We start from the raw sequence: 13,146 nt of genomic DNA on the forward strand, positions 1-13,146 counted from the left end.
TTAACCTGTTTGGCAGAATCTAAAGGAAAGTAAACAGCAAGAATGCCCCCCTGCCTCACCCGGTTAGGCCTCTTTTTCAGCCCAGGCAAGTTTCCTGTGACTGTGATTTGTAGAAGGCATAACTGAACACACACACACACACACACACACACACACACACACACACACACACACACACACACACACACACACACACACACACACAAAGAGAGAGAGTTCTACACCCTTCCAAAAATATCATAGCTGTCACAGCAGTTTACACAGCTGAGCTAAAAATGTCCCATATAAACAATGTGACGGATAGTCTACACGTATGAATATTAGCCTACCGAACTAAACTCTTCGATCCGGACCTGAGTTTGTTTGAACCAATGGTTCAATTATTTTTGCTAATGTGAACTCAGTCTACATAGTAGGCTATAGTTTGCTAGAACTCCAGGAAGATTCTAATGCTATCTGTTCCAAAACCAAGAATAAGCCAAGCAATATTGATGAATAGTGTGTGACATAAACATGCCCAGGTGCACAAACAGAAATGTAATGTGAACACAGACCGGCTAGGTCAGGGCTAAGGGGGAGTAATCACACTCGGGTTCAGTCCAGTTAAGCGGACCAAGTGAAGGCAACCTTGATGGCCACTTAACATCAGGCTTTCTAACCAGCATAGCCTCCCAATGATTGACCTTTGATTGTGTTTTTGCAATAACACCATTGTCCAGGGTTCAAAGGCATGGAGTACCACAGGCCACCTGTAGATGGTGATGTTGCAGCTGACAGTGGCCATAGACCACAGTGCAATGCATCAACAGGAGAAGATAACTTTAGAGCAGCAGACATAATAATAATGACCAGTGGGCTGTCTGTCAGCCAGAAAAAGGTCAGAGAAACATCTATGAACCCATGTTTCCAGACAATTTCAAGACCAATTTCCAATTTCCAGACCATACCTGAACATAATTTGGATATGTTTCTGTGGGTTTTGACTATTAACATAATCAACATCAAGACAGAGTATAGCAACATTAATGACTAAGTTCACTTTCTTATTTTTCTTTCCCAAATGTCCAATGGAGAACCCTAAAGGATCCTTAACTGTGCATTGGACAGAAGGCAGTCCTTTGTGCCGTGCCATGCTACCTAACTCACATTTCAATTCTGGATCATTTTCTCTCTTTCTGTCAGACATTCACACGTGCACTCACACATATACACACTCACACTCACTCACACACACAAAACACACACACACACACACACACACACACACACACACACACACACCTACACACACACACACACACACACACACACACACACACACACACACACACACAATGTGTCCAGTATAAAACTTGAACCAGTGATTATGTGCTCTCCTGCTGGGATGGGGAGTGTGAGACAAAGAAGTTTTGCCACCAAATCCTCGCTCCTCTGTTCCTTGCGGAGAAAGAGGAGGAGGTGTTGGAAGGGAGCTTTCCCTATTCCTCCCGACCACAATGCAGACCGCTAATCCCCCTTAAGCACTGACTGAAAGGGGCCTGAGTGGCCCCGCTCCCCAGAAGACAGCGCCGAGAAGGAGGAGAAGGAGGAGGAGGAGGAGGAGGAGAGGTGCCTGAGTCTTGATCCGGGCTTGGAGGATCTCGGGGGCATGTTCAAACATGCGGCAGTTTCAGTTGTACCCCGGCCAAAACTTGGCGCCTCGATTACAGGTGAGCGGGGAGAGGCAAGGGTAGCACGCAGACAAGGACTGGCCACTTGTGTAGGTGTATTGTATAGCAGACATACTGTAGAAGGGGGACATGAGGTTTTCCCCCCCAAGTTGACTGTGGGCTGTTCAGCCTCCTCCCTTTCTGTTTCCCAGGTTCCTGGCTGCTGATGGTGAGAGGGAGGATGTGTCTCTCACACAATGATTTGCACGTTGTGTTTCTCAGCAGCGCGGCCGGGGGGGGGGGGGGGGGGGGGGGCTTTTCCCGCGAAGCCTGGGAAAAACGGAGGGAAAAATCCCACAAAGATTCAGCCCCTCCCAAATACACTCTTACAACGAATGTGTTGGAAACAACACAACTTGCATTGATTTGAACACATCATTGTGTCCAGATAAGGCCAACACGGTTGTTGTTTTTTTAATTTGCTACACAATATGTGTTAAAATAACACAACTTGTATTGAAAACAACACAACTTTTGTTTTAATTGTTTTAATAGTACAATCATGTTCATGCTATTCCTGTCACTGTTTTACCAGGAATAAGGATAAAAGCGTGACAAGAATAATGACACTAAGCTGGTTTCTGTATGAAGATAAAGACAGTTTTCAGGCATGAATAACTCCACTGTGTTAGAACATGCAAGATGTTATGTACCAACATTTGTTTTTAGAAGAACAACAGTGCACAGCGTTCCCCTGGATCAAAACAAATACTGAAACTTGGAAAGGGGTTGAAAACGCTAGTTTTTCACAACATACTGTATGTCACTGTGCCACCCCTAAACCGCCAATTAGCCTGTTTCTTGGGGCTGTTCTCAATCTCAAAAAGCCATACTGGTTGGAAGGAAAAGCCGTGAGGCTGTTGGGACGACTTAACGCACTCAAGGCGAGATGACATATACTTCAAAACAGTCAGTTTCACTTGAACCTGAGCCAAGCTACCCACCCACGGGGAGGAATGCAGATGCTAAGGTGTGTGTCTGACTCTTCACTTGCAAGCTAACTCATGCTCCCTCTCTTCTTGGTCCCCAGCCCAAGATCAGACACCCAATACTTCTCCCTCTGACCACTGGTTTGGATGGGCTGTTTTGGCAGTTGAGTTCCATTTTCATGGTCAGAGTAAGTTGTAACACTGACAAGGAGGTCATTATATTGTCACTTTATTTCCATATATTCTGAACAAAAGTAATTGAACAAAAAACAATCATAATTGAAATAAATACATTAACTAGACTGTAACCATCTAGCCTTTACAGCAGTTAAGATCAAGTCATTCTCTCACTTGTTGGCATCCTTTTTTCCAGCCTGTGGATGTAGTAACAGGAGAAAAAGTAACTTTCTTGTACTTTTATACGCGTCAGTGATCCCCTTCAGGCTATGGTGCTGGAACTGATCTGAACGAGGCGCAATCTCTATTTGCTAGTGTGACTGCTCCACTCCCAACCTTCAACCTTCCCATTCCATCTTCTGGGCCTATCAATCTGTCAACATACTGTATGATTTGTTATGACAGAGGGGAGAGGCCCACTGAAAACCACATTAAGAGTTTCTTGCAGAATAAATCCTGTTTTCTTGAAAATTAATTGTTACCAGGTGAACCAGTTCAACCTGCCGCACACTGACTGTACCGGAAAGCCGTTGTGTATTCTTTGATAACTCGTGCAGCCTTAAGACGTGCTTTGTTCACAAGTCATTGTTACTATAATGAAACCTGTTGGGCCGGCCAGGCCTACTGCGGAGGCCCCTACACGCTGAGATTAAATCAGGGCCACAGAGTACAGAAATCTCACCTGGGGTGTGCTGGTGTGATGTCTACGAACAGCAGAGGGCACCAGGTTACTGCTAAATGTAACACATCGGTCATGGCCATTTTATTGATTTGATTAGAGAACACTCAATTTCTCAGCTGGAGGCAAGGTGACTGCCGGAAGTCCTCTCACGAGAATCAAGACAGTATGTTGATCATTGGATGATCTGACTCACACATCAATGATGATTGCAGGTAGAAAGAGTTTGCTTAGCAGTCCAGATCATCATAGTTTTTTTCATACTCTTAAGAATTCATTAATTCAATTATTCAATATGATATTGACTATATCAGACTGAAAGACTCCTAGCTCTGGTATCCCATTGTGTCCTATTGATCCAGTGGTTAACACAAGAGTCAGTCAAGTTAGTTTGAATGAATAGACTCACAGTGACATTACATTATAGATTATGATAAAGTAGTACATCCAATGGAATCAGACTATTGAGGCATTTTAGAAGAGTAAAAGGCCCGCTGGCGACGACATTCGCGTTTGTGAATTTCACACTCAAGAGATAGCACAATGTTCTAAACTTTAGCATTGATGTGCATCAGACCCGCCAGTGGTTTCTGCTTTAAACGTTGCTGTCACATGACACATGTCAAACGGCGCCCGTGGGCATTGGCCATAAGGCGTATTACGGTCAAATCTTCAATTATTGCATTTACAGGCGCCCCAGAAAGAAATACATGTATTTTCTATCATTTTTGTACATGCATTCACCCAAAATGAAGTACAAAAGAATTCCAGCAGAGGGAGGGAGAGGCTCACTTTGAACAACTTGCATCTGACAGTATGCAAAGACCATACACACTGTAGGCAAGTGCTTTGCATTTCATGAAATGTCTGTGTTTTATATATGAATGTAAAGCAAGATAAGGTCATACTAATGTGGTCACTTTTCACGTTCAACATAAACAAACAAACAAACAAACAAACAAAACAACAAATGGCTGTCACTAGAGGCAAGTTTACAATGCATCTGGTATCCTCTCCACACAAAATGGGTATTCACCATCATCTCTCTGTGACTCATTCCCAAAGAAGGGTGTTTATGGGAACTATGCACTGATGCATCTACAAAATAGAGATTGTGAAAATGCAGAGATTTATTGCATGAACTGCTGAATCAATGAGATGGGGCATGCCGCATCATATTGGTCATACAGCGATACTTCATTATGCAGTTCACGCAACTAAGGAACAGCTGACTGTGCTCACTCAGGAGGAGTCATAGATGACTATTTGAGAGGCGCGGATGGATTTGCTTTCATCGCATACCTCCTACAGCTTCACAAGCACAGGTCTACTCTCATGCAAATAGTGATCTGTAAGACCTCTTGTCTATGGAAATCAGCAACAGCCCGCGACCGCTGGCCCGCCCGCCCGTCACAAAAGACACCCTGTTTGATGTACAGCACATTGTTCAATTGCTGTGGTTTCTATATCATATTCAGCATGCTTGAGAGAGCCAGCTGAGAGCAAGGCTCTGTATGTGTGTGTACGTGTGTGTGTGTGTGTGTGTGTGTGTGAGTGGGGGGAGGCGTGGTGATGGTGCCATGTTAAGAGTTGAAAAGAAAATTACACAGAGGCTTGAATAGACTGTCAATGTGGCAGAGAATATTTCATCTGCGCAGCTCGCCTGTCGTGGTCTCTGTAATGACCGGGCGCGAGAAACGTATGCCTCCGACCGCCTCTACGCATATGTTTCCTCCGCACATGCAATGCCCATACAGAATCTCCAAGCATTTCCTGTGTCCCACCACAACAATTCAGCGATACAATGGCAAAGGGATAACTCTCAGATTCATTTCCCTTTACATGTTCCCATTTAACAGACTCAATAATCAAATACAGAGTCAGGACCAATGGGAGAGCTATTTGCACTTATCTCTCCAACACAGTTGCACACATGAACCCCAAGTGAGTAAGTCAGTGGATACACTACTGTGCAACATGCCTCTTGCCATCCCCTCCAAGCTGCTTGCTGCTGTCGAAGCATGTGGGCCAGGCCCTCATTCCTTTCCCAAGAGAGGAGAGCGTCTGTGGGAGCAGTGCCGGCAGCAGACATGGCTGTGGTCGGCTCCTCTGGGTGTGGCTCGGCTGCTGCGTGGCGCAGCCATGTATCAGGGCCGAGGGCTCCAGGCAGGCAGGCAGGCAGGCAGGGCTGCACCCTCTGGGTGCTGAAGCAGGGCACAGGGGCCAAGCTGCCACTTGTGGGGGCCCCAGATGGAGGATCCCAGGAGCCCTGGCTGCTCAGGGGGGAGGGGGCAGCTGTCTGTCTGTGGGACGAAATCCACAGTCTGCAAAGGAAACGAAGCAAGCTGTATCAATCCCACCAATATGACTAGTCATGAGACTGACACTGACTCTATGCAGAGAGCTGAGAGAATACAGTTTAAACTGTTATAATAGTAAAATAATGTGATGAAATCTTATTTCATCAGGTTTAACTAATACAATAAAAGATTTCATTTTAAGTTTAAAATATTTTATTTACATTCATAAGCACCGAATGTGTTTAAATCATAAGCAATATTTCCAGGAAAAGTAATGCCAAACAGTGAAAGCTTTTTAAATTCAGCTGATGGGAAGCTGCACGCTTCAGGGAGATGTTGCTGTTCTGTGTCAAGCGTGATACTACAGCTGTTACTGTAAGAAAAAAAGTCTGTGAACAGCCCCCACACAGGCTAGCTTACACACCGTCATCGTTGCCATCCATTTCTGCCAAACCTGTCTCATCTGTAATGGTCCATTACTGCATGTATTATGTCTTCTGAGAGTAGTTTATACAGAACCTGCCTCCTACACACACACACATAGACACATTACACACACACACACACACACCTACAAGAAACAAACATACATTAGCACACACATAACACCCTCAGATGCTGGGAAGACCATTGTTATGTTTTGCTTTTAAACCCCCCAACCCAACCACCCACCCACCCACAAAAGCCCACAACGCTCCTACTGAAATCCTCTGAGGACTTGTCTATTAGGCTCTACCCACGTACCACTGCATCGTGCTGGTTGCCATGGAAACCGACACTCTCTTTGTTGATCAGAGTGTGGCCATGTGAAATGCACGGAGTGATAATTGTTTTTTTCTCTCTCTTGCCTCTGCACTCGTTTTCCATCTCTCTACCATTTCACATTTTGGTGTCAGTTGGTATCTGTGCACATGGCAAAATACTGTTGCAAAGAACTTGCCAATCAGTATTCAGAGAGAGACACCATGTTCAACCTGAGCAACCTTTATTAATTGAAAATAACAAGTCTGAAGCTATCGCTTCAAGTGCATTATTTAAATCAGATAGGCCTTTTCTGTCAACCCCACCCTTCTCTTTTCCCTTTCCAACCATAGATCATTTTGTCCAAGATTTCTCTGGTCCTGATTCCAGCTCTGTCCGTTTTCCTGCCTCTCTAGACAAGCCACAGTCTGACTTGGAGTCCTTTCCTCAGTGGAATATATGACCTCACGCCTCTTAGTCACACAAGGAAGCAACATCTTGTCAGCACTTGTTTTCTAGCATTTATCTCCATGACAACAGGCTTCCTAACGAACACAGGAGTGATTATTTTGACAGCTTGTGGTCCTGAAAAACACTCAGCCTTCAAATGTCTTAACTTGGACTAAATCTATTTTTATACCAACCGGCTAACATTTGTTTATGTGAATATCTTTTTATGCATTGCGCATGGCTGTGTTTGTAAACATGTGAAACTTGTCTTTTTTCATACATAAACAGTAATCAGTGAGGTCATGGTATATATACATGGAATTTGTTGCTAATTTGACTTTAAAATAAACATTTTTGATAACTGTTGAAATGGGGTGAGCTTTTGTGTTGGAATGGGCTGCCATTATCCTAATCATTAGAGCAGGTCATGAGAGGCAACACCACAGTAGGGAACAGCGTAGGTTTACCAGTGGGGGTGCTATGGTAACCAGGACAGTCATGTTTTACCCACCTCCAGAGAAGAGACTGAAAAAAAGAAACAAAAAAGAGACAACAGAAGAGAAGTTTCAAGATTCTGAAACATATCTGTTCCTTTCTGTTGTCTTTCTTTATCTTTCAACCCCACCTTCTTCTTGTCCAAGCACACACACACTCACACACAGACAAACAGACAGACAGACACACGTAATCACACACTGATAAAACTGCACAGACAGAAACACACACTAATATGCCCACATCCACACAAACCAAGACACACTCACTCACACAGCATCTCCTCAAAGAGTAGCGTCATCTGTCTCTGAGCTCATTTGCTGGCTGAGTTAACCCTGTAGGCAGACACTGCAGCCCCAGTCACTCAGCATCCCCATGCAGGGATCTCTCTGCTGGACTGGGCAGTGTAGGGGGTTAAACTGTGGCAGCTCAGGTGGAAACTCCCTGCTTGCCTGGCTGGCTGCGTGGATGGAGGAGTAAGAGTGGGAGGAGGCCTGGGTGGGTGATGCGATGTATTAAATATACATGGACGAGCGGCACGTCTCTGTTGTTGGCTAGTCCATCTCTCAGAGGTGCACTTAGCAAAGCACCTGAACTATGTGAACACACCCTGACACTTTGAAAGCATTTGGCTTCACTCTCAGCTCTGAAATTGAATTGAATGTATACTAATCAATACATTTTAAATGCCCTACTTTAATGGCTGGGCTGGGCAATTGTCATCTTCATCTATCACCTTCAAATCAGAACAAGTAGATCTGTGATCTGAAGTGCAATGGCAGAAATGTTAGAAAAGCTTTGATCTTATTTCAAATGTATTGCTAAAAGACACCAGTTAGCATGCTAGCACGCTTTTATCAGTACTGTTGGCATGCAAAAAATTAGCTTACCTTTGTCATAGTGGCTGTTATTGGTCTTTGCAAGGTTTTTGCATATGGTAGTCAACTTGCTAGTAATATCAATCAAAACTAGTATGCTGTAAAATAGTTAGCATCCTTTCAGTTTCAATTAACTGGATAGGCTATAAAGCTTTAGCTTATTAGGCTACTTGCAGGCCATTGTGATGAGAGGATGAAGAGAAATGCTTTCTGCCTTGGAACACTGTAATGGATTAGGTTAAGCATGGGAACAAGTGAGACTCATTTCTGATGAATTTATAGTGAGTTCATCCATCCTCACCCTCGCCACGTTCATCTGCATACAAGTTGTTTCTGACAGTTGGAAATCTCGGAATATACCTACATCATTTCCAGGGGCACAGAAAACAACATTGCGGCGCTAATGGTAACTGGGCAACAAACAGAAATGTAAAAAAAATAGTTTTAAAGTTGGCATTCTGTATTACCGTATGTTAAAGTCCGAATAATTTTCTTTTAAAAGTATTTGCATTGGTTTGAACGTTTCATCCTGAAAAACTCGAGGAACAGATTGAAAAAATGTGTACGCTAATTATCACAGCACACAGGCCCGGTGTAGCCCAACTGTAAGATCTTTTGAGAGTTTCAATTCACTTTTGGGCTACAGCCAGCAGACGATGTTATGGGATGAAAATTCTTGGGGCCAGAGAGTTGCTTTGGTCTGACATACCATGGTGATTCATGTCTGTAGGCGATGGGGATATAAAACGACTCCAGTGTCCACATCCATCATGGCCACCCTGGGATGCGTATTCATGGCAGCCTCTGGGCCCCTCGATAAAAGAGGATGCCAGGAGTTGTGTGAGGGATGATCGTCAGCGAGGGGCCACGGTTGCTCCATATTAGCAATCAATCCGCTTGAGGGCTTATTTGCTAGTCTAGATGACATCACACACCACTGTGTCCTGGGATGCAGTTTGGACTAACATGAAAGTCCATTTAAACCTTACAGGACATCCCAAGTCGATCAGGTTGCAGTTGATTTCAGTAAGCTACCTCTGAAACACATACCTGCGTAGACCAATAATTCAGCATCACAATGTGAAGAGAAAGGGATATGATCACTATTCATTTTTAAACCTACACATTGGAAATGCCAACGTAAAAAACAGCTGCAGATTTGATAACCTCTCCGTGTACAAAAGGACCCCACTTTCCATCTGACAGCTGAAACCCGTGTGCAAGCCCGTTCCAATCAAAGTATGAGGCATGGCACGTCGGCCCACTTTGCAGCCCCGGTGACCTCTCTGATCCTCATGCCTGCCAGGCAGCTCAGTGAGTCATCAATCCTCTAATTAAAATCAGCCTTCAACCATCTCAGGCGGGAGCCGGGTTAGTATGCAGTAGCCTGAAAAGTTTTGATCCCTGGCCACTACCGTTGTGCACTTAAACAAGGTACTTAAACCCAAGTTGCTCCAGGAATACGGCATTAGTTGACACATGTTAGTCACTTTGGGTAAAAGAATAAATAGATACATGAATAAATAAAATCTTGTTTGTCCCCAACTAATTAGCCCGCTGTATGAGTGTGATGGCGTGACTGGGAAGAGAATCACGTCGAGATGATGCTCTGTGGCAAGTCACAGTTTCACAATGCAACCCGCTGTCATCAGTAGGCAAAGCATTGCCCCTGCGTAGCAGTGATGTGGCTCTAAGCCTGAAGTGAGAGCCAGAATGGAAAGTGCTTCACTGATACGTTGGCTGCCACAAACCTGACTCAAAGAAACAATGACAGGATGAAGATGATGTTTTTTTTCTTAAAAAGCTTTGAAATGACCTTTTCTGTGGGCTGTTAAGAACCTTCCTAACATTTTCCTAACTCAACTGAGGGCTATAATCAGAGGGTTTTTTTCTACGGTTAGGGTGGAGATTTCTGGTCAGGAGGAGGGTGTGTCTCTCATTCTGCGTTCCGGACGAGAGTAGGGGTATGTTGTGCAGGTATGTTGCCACAGCAACAGGCAAGTGCCCTCAGGATAGTGTGGCAGAAACTAGACTAAAATGGAAATTTACTGCCTTCCGCCTTGCCACACCTTCGAGCTCTTTTATGTGTGCTGAACGGCGAGGCGTTGCCCAGGTCCGGCCCTTAACTCCGACTGACTCAGCGAATCGGAGGAATAATGAAGAGCTGGTTGACAGGGTGCCACTTGCCAACGTCTCCTGCAAGCCCTAGCCTGGAACCGCCCCACCTACGTGAGTCCACGCTGAAAAGGGGGCCGGCCCAGAAATCCCTCCAAGGGCGCCCGTTGGCTACAAGGCCCCTTTCCTCCGCTTGCAACATGTTTAACAAAGATTACATTTGCCATGCTCTTGCCCAAAAAGTATTTGCTGATTCCGGGGCACTGGGAGGGAAACGCAGCTTTGAGCTGAGCGAGCACTTTCTCCAAGTCAGGCCGTTGCTGGCACGCTTTCTTTTTTTCCGTCACGGTTACGAGCAACGCTCCTACCGGGAGAGAATGCCCGCGTACTGTATGTGGAGGCGTGCAGTGTCACGCCACGGCCCCACAGTGCAGCGCGCGGGACGCATTCCTCAGAGGTCTGCCAGTAATATCAGAAGTTTCTCACTAAGAGAAACAAGTTGCGGCGTGGGACGAGTGTAAGTCAAGCGTTAGTCATTATGTCATTAGGACACACCTTTTTTGGCGTCTGAGCGGGACAAATCCTTTCACCGGATTCCGGCGTTATCTCTACTCACTTTCTCACTGTGTGTCTCAGTCAGTCACTCCGTGGAATATCACTGTGTGTGTGTGTGTGTGTGTGTGTGTGTGGGTTTGAGGGTGCATGCGTACTGCACTCTGTTGCGTAACTTTAACCTTTGACCTCTGAAGTCTGCGGGGGTAGATTGTGAGAGGAGGATGAGTGGGACAGAGGGAAATGGGCAAAAGAAAGAAGAGAAGGAAAGATAGAAGATAGAAAAGTAGGAAAGAAAGAAAGACAGAAAATAATATAGAGGGAGCGAAGAGACAGAGGGAATGAGAGAGAGATTAAATGCAAAGCAGAATGCGATAAGGCAAGTCAAAAAGAGTGAGAGAAAGAGAGAGATAGAGAGAGAGAAAAGCACTTCAACCTACACATGGCAGTAATGTAGTCAAATCCACAGCGTGTGGTTGGAGGACGCCCACCTCTTGCGTAACACTTTGCCTCCTCCACACTGAGTACAATGCCAGCTTTTCCCTCGCAGAGGTTTGTGTGTGTGTGTGTGTGTGTGTGTGTGTGTGTGTGTGTGTGTGTGTGTGTGTGTCTCTCTCTCTGTGTGTGTGTGTGTGTGTGTGTGTGCTCTTTTCAAAGCTCAGTCCACGATAGGTGTGTGGCATGAAGAGTGCTACGGTTAGCATAACTGCAAAAAAGCAGCAGCAGCAACACAAATAGAAGTATTGTACGCAACAGCACCAGCAAAAGATCATGTAGGCATCAGCTCCGCATTGTGTCTCCAGGACCCATCAGCACCCACCATGAACCCGCGAGGCCCATCTGTGGCCTCTCCTATCGGCCGTCCGCTGCCCGGGCAGAGATGTGCGCTGCCCGAGGTGCCCGTGTGGGCAGGATCCAGCGACTGCGCGGTGCGCAGCGTGAGTGGGTGAGATGCAATCGAGTTTGTTGGGGCAGTCAGGTCAAGCACTCCCCAGGTTTTCAGCTCCTCCACCTGTGCACTGCGAAAAGAATTTTAACAGGATTTTTTTTTTTTACTTGAGCTGCAGCTCAGCAGTGTAGAGGGGGTGTTGTTAAAACTAACATTTTTAAATCTAACAAACAACTAGCATTAAGTCCTCTCTTTCTCTCCCTCTCTCTCTCCCCCTCTCTCTCTCTCTCTCTCTCTCTCTCTCTCTCTCTCTCTCTGTGGCTCTTTCTCTCTCTCCAACCTTTCAAGCACACACACAAATCTCTGCGTGTAGTCTCTGTCATAACAGTAGGCTGATACAGAAGCAAACTCATATCATGATGAGAGCTCCATCTCTACCTTGTGGTGTGAAATATCTCTGATTCAATTATCTGGGAATAAGCTAGAGCACACATATTGAGGGTGAGTCTCTCGCTGTTTAGGAATATATTTGCCTCTGTGCTCTTCCACCTACTTTGAACTGCCTCTGGTTCAGACTGGAGAAGCCACAACCCCCATATTATGTGAATTCAGATGGGCAGACAGACCTGAGACTATACTGAAACCCACAGAGAATCACACATCCTCTGAACACCATAGCAGACAAATTGTCAGAAAATGCATGAACTCATTTCCTATTTGCAGAAGTCACACGTCTGCAATTTTTGTTTGACGGAAAATAATGATGAACAACACCCAAATGCCAGCCAGGATTCAATGGGATGTCACGGCATATTTTGCAGCGACGGACTTCTATAATGAGAAACAAATAAAGCACGGCGAACAAAACCATGCTCGGGTAATGTGGGTGACATTTTCCCTGGGAAGCTGTGGCAATTACAGAGGTGCCCACTTGCTCACCACCACCACCATCACCACCGCCTCCACCCTTACAGGCAAATGAAGAATGCCGAAACAGGCAGAGGATCCAATTTGCATCCTGCATCTGAAGTCTAACATTCCTCCCTGAATAGCTTACCTCCCCGGTTAATGTGCACAGATAGTCGAGTGAGTTCATCAACGCTCCTGGGCCAAACGGCCACCGTCGGCTCACCTGACCCTTCCCCCTTGGTTGCCTCAGAGATAAACAACGCCATTTGTGTCCTTGCAGTCATGTTCACTGGGCTGCGTGGCAGTAATAATGCCGGTGATCA

The sequence above is a fragment of the Sardina pilchardus genome, chromosome 20, assembly GCF_963854185.1.
Source record: "Sardina pilchardus chromosome 20, fSarPil1.1, whole genome shotgun sequence".
NCBI classification, from domain to species: Eukaryota; Metazoa; Chordata; class Actinopteri; order Clupeiformes; family Clupeidae; genus Sardina; species Sardina pilchardus.